We start from the raw sequence: 4,882 nt of genomic DNA on the forward strand, positions 1-4,882 counted from the left end.
AAACATGAGCAAGCTGACAACTACTGACTGCTGTTATCAGAACCCATCAACACTTTGTTAGTTCAACACAAACAAAAATTAATATCGCGCCTAGGACACGAACGCTGATGCGGAGGAGTTCATAGGTCAGAAACAATGAAATATTTGATTTTTTTATTTTTTTTTTTAAGTAGGCAGAGCCACGCGAAAGTGTGAATTTTCTTCTTTGTTATCATGTTTGCTCGTTTGTTGTTTGTTATTAATTTGTTTGAGGGAGAATCAATTGAAGTAATCGTGTAACGACGTGCGTTAGACACGTGACCAGCGTTGTAACTAGCGAAACAACAAAGTGATAAGTGACCAAAGCTCACATCATCATGCGTGGACACGTGGTCCTTATGTTTATCGTGTGGACACAAACATTCCTGACACGTAAACACTTGTTTGTAAAGTGTAAACACGTGTTTATCGTGTTAAAGCACAAGATTATCGCGTGTAAATTCCAGAATTTTCAGAAAATGGTCACGGGGTTCGTACTGAAGCGAACTCTACGAACTGTGAGTGTTGTCAAGGATACAAGGATGAGGATCAGCGGCAATTGGAATCACCTTTGATGCCGATGTTCAGTCACCTGGCGCCAGGTGCTGCTGCCTACCCACACCTGAGCTGCTGGCACGAGGCTGCTGTTCACCACACGATCACATTACATCAGCAGTCGTCGTCATCTCACCCACCCGACCATTATGTGCTGTGACACACACACCGATCCATACCCGTGTTCCAGAAGTGGGTGACGTGGTCATACGTGGCTGGTATCGATCTCACCGTCAGAACACAGACCTACGTCCTCTCTACCATTACCTGTCGATCCTTTTACCTGGAGGACAATGCTGGAGCCTCATGAGGCTTTTTCATGTCGGTGGTCATTGTGTGAGGATGTTGTTATTGTATGACAGTTAGAAAAGTCAGAGTATTCACATGTGATCACCTTTGGCTCTTTTCAAATGGGTGTTAACAATTAAGATGGTGGAAAGAAAAAATTCAAAAGCCAAACATCCAGGAGCTAGAGATATGTGGCTGTGTACGTTTGTCTGTATGCGTTTGTGTCTGTGTATTTATTTGAGGTGTATAAATAAATTTCATTACCACCTTTTCACCGACGTGTCTTTCAGCTCTTCATTCAGACAATTTCAGTCGGTCTCCAAGGCATTTATTACGGTAATTTCAGTCTGTTCTGAGGCTCGTAATTCAGACAATATACTTATACAGTATATTAGTGCACTCCTGACTTACCCTCCACACCCTCCACACCCTAGTGACGTGTCAGCAGGTGGCGCCGCTAGTCACTGCCACAGAGTGACCTCCCATCCCGTACACATGCAAGCCGCGGAACAGAATGGAAATGAAAACTCCACACAGTTGTTGACCACAAACTATTGCAATATTCATGTCCATTATTGCATCAATAGAGGTTGTGACATCGGTCAACATCAGACACTCGCGAGCGTTTGTGCGCACATTTGCGTCTGCATTGGGTATGTCTGTGGGATTCACACACTCGCACACATAATCGCACACACAGGACTAAACACACACAAACAAAGTATTCCCTTATTCATACATTTACATACAATGTATCCATATTGAGAAGTTCAAAGTTTTAACTTATCAAAGATGAAGTTTCGTGTCGACGACGGGTAGACTGTCAACATTTTCTCCTGAAAAAATTCAAAACACTGGTCTGTACCAGTCCACGGAGGCATTCATGTTTCCGCTCTTTTGCAAATGAAAACAAAATAATTCTATTAGGCAAGTGATGCTATCAGACCGTTATAGTGGATCCATCAAATTCCCCTTCTTTAGTCCAGACATCATGTACCTAATGTACCTATTAACATCTAACGAAGAATTTGGCAGAGTGCTACAACAGATGCCGGTATCATCAGACCGACCTAATTATTTGTTTATTGAATTGTGACACCAGATGTTTCCCTCTGTACTGGGGTAAGGCAGGACCTAAACTTTTCTTCCTCGACGGCACACCCACTCTCCCTGCGCTGGACTGTGGTTGTGACAGACTACACTGCAACCGTCTGCGACACACGACCTGTGAGTCAGGCCTGCTGTGTCTGCTACTCGACTCCTCTCCTCACCTTAATACCATTTCATCAGCCCTGGGCTGGGAATGACCCAAATGCTGTCTCTGTTCTTGAAGGATTCACATCCTTGACTGACTTACTGCCCGATCTGCCTCCCTTAGCATGTCTTTATCTGTCCGTCGGTCCGTAAATCCAGTTGTCAATCCTTCTGTTAGCTTCTGTGTGTTGGTAGAGTTGGTCCTGATTAGACTTTTTTTCCAGGATTCCTACTCGATATATGTGAGTGTGTTATTGTGCAGATAAGTATAAGGATGTTATATTTGTGTGAGAGAGAGAGAGTAGCATGTGTATGAGTGAGTAAGTGCTCATTCTAGAGAACAGATGTTTATTTTTCTATGTTCTGACTTCTGAGGAGTGAGCTTGATGACCAGACAAAATGTATCAAGCCAAACGTCCAGCAGTGCTTACATGATTTGTGAAACATTTTTCTCTTGAAAACCTTCAAGAAAATGCTTGCTACACCAAGAAGACTGAAATAATGGCCACTTCATAGACAGCACGCTTCAGTATATCTCGCAATTAGACGCCCCAACACAGAGCAGCGCCAGCAAGAAGCGGGTCATCCATGGCAGACATGGCGGGCCGACAGGGAATAACTCTGACGTACAAATTACACGTGGGTTGCGTGCCCCGCCACACTAACACTACGCGTGCTTCACGTGCATCTGACTGCGCATGCTGATTCTTCCTCTGGGAAAAGTGTGTTTCTTGGTCTCCTGTAATCTTGCCCCGATGTTTAGCTCCTTGATCTTCAGATTCCTGGCAGATAGAAAGAAACATAGTTGAAAATGAAAATGGTTTTCTTGGAGGAAAATGTGAGAGTTAAAAACCTGGAAAAGCAGTGAATAGCTGTAATTTGAAAGTTGGAAAGGCGAGCTAAACAAGCATGCGCGTGAGTGAGAAAATAGAGAAAATATGAATCCAGAGTGAATATTGAACAAGGAGTGAGAAAACAATGATAAGAAAAGAGAGTGTGAAGAAGAAAAGATGAAATCCATGAGAAGGAAAAAAAATTAAGAAGAGCGAAAGTAGAAAGGTACACGACCAGCTGTCTATCGGTTTACAGTTGTAAAGGTCTTCGAATACAGTTGAAAGAAACAAAGACACAAGAGGAAAGATAAAACATGCAAATGTTACACAATGAGAATTAAAATAAAAATATTAAGACAAAAGACATGTACAAACGCATACTTACTATGTATATACATCTGACATGCGCTCCAGCTCATACAAGGTTGATTTCCATATTCGGACATAATTCGCAACCATATAGTCATAACTTTCACTGTGTCTTTTGTATGCAAACCATATAGTGTCATGCTGTAATTGTGCAACCTTGTGACATGTCTTCCTCATCATGTAGTATCTCATTATAATGTGTCAACACTGATGACCTTTGAGCCCAGGTATGTATTGTCACAATATTCTTGTGTTGTGTAGAGACTTCCCGTCCAACCTGTAGTTTTCATCTTCAACAAATTGTTAATCACAACTTTTTCTCCCCTCTGCAAGCGAAGTTTTGCTTACTCTACACCAAGAGAGCTCTTACCTCTACATTCATCTGTCTTCGAGCACCACTACTTCTCGGGCTGTAGGAGAGGCAAGAGATAAACGAAAGAGAGTGCAGACGGTCACGATGACCTCTCGGCTGCTGAGTTGTTTGACCCTGAATGTTACCTCAGTTTTAAAATATTAATATTCGCTTTTTCAATGGGCAGATGGCAAAAAACTTGACAGCTGAGCTTAACAACCAGACGACAAAAATCAAAACCTTTTTCTAGGTTTATTTGAAGACTGATGACTTGGCTGTAACGTGTTTCTGCTTGGCAGTAACATTTTTCACCTGTAAATCATGTTTTTGACTAAGTAGTCATACTTTTATACCTTTGGCTTGGCCGTCAGGGTTCTGACATGGCAATTGCGGTTTGGGCTGAGCAGTTAACCGTTTGGCTTGGTAGTAAGGTTTGTGTTAAGGTTAGGCTGTCACTTTTGTTGTTATCGTTGTTTGTCTTTTATTAAGCTTATTAAGTGTTTGCCATCTGCCCACCGAAGAGGTCGAGTGTTGAAATTGCTAACATACGTTTCTGAAGAAGTGAGAACAGGAGGTTGCACTTGAAGTAACTCGAGGATGGTGCAGGTGACTGAGAGGTCTGTATGGTCAGACAGTTGTTGCTGCTTCAGGTCGAATAAAAAAAAACTGTCAAAATAGCCTTTTCTCTCACTGATTTCATCAGTTTTATGCCAAGGACGCCAGCCAGTGAATCTGGGTATGAGCACATTTCAGTCAAACGCAGCAGAAAGTACTCGTCGACAATGACGCTTCTGTAACTTAAAGATAAGCTTCATATTAAAATGATTTCTGTCTGGAAAAGCTCTAAAATGCAATTTGTGAAACTTGTGAAAATGCTGCACACACGTGTTACAACACCACGATGTCTTTACTATGCAAAGTTTTTTGGTTTTCACTGTATTGTCTGCACGGTACATCTTCATTCCTTCTGATAAGTCAACTGCCCACGAACACTTCCAAACCTGCACTTTCATAAAACACAAACTACTTGCCATTCATCACCCAGTGATGATGTGCCTCGGTGCTGCAGATAACGACGATAACTGTGCCTCTCTGCCCGGGGCTGAAAGGGTCTCGCTGGCTGCACTCTTGAACTTGGTACAGTTCCATTAACACAGATAAAAATAATCTCCTACCGTCGGGTTTACCTAGGGCTCTAGCCACCATCAGCCAT

This window comes from Pomacea canaliculata, linkage group LG14 (assembly GCF_003073045.1).
Source record: "Pomacea canaliculata isolate SZHN2017 linkage group LG14, ASM307304v1, whole genome shotgun sequence".
Taxonomy (NCBI): Eukaryota; Metazoa; Mollusca; class Gastropoda; order Architaenioglossa; family Ampullariidae; genus Pomacea; species Pomacea canaliculata.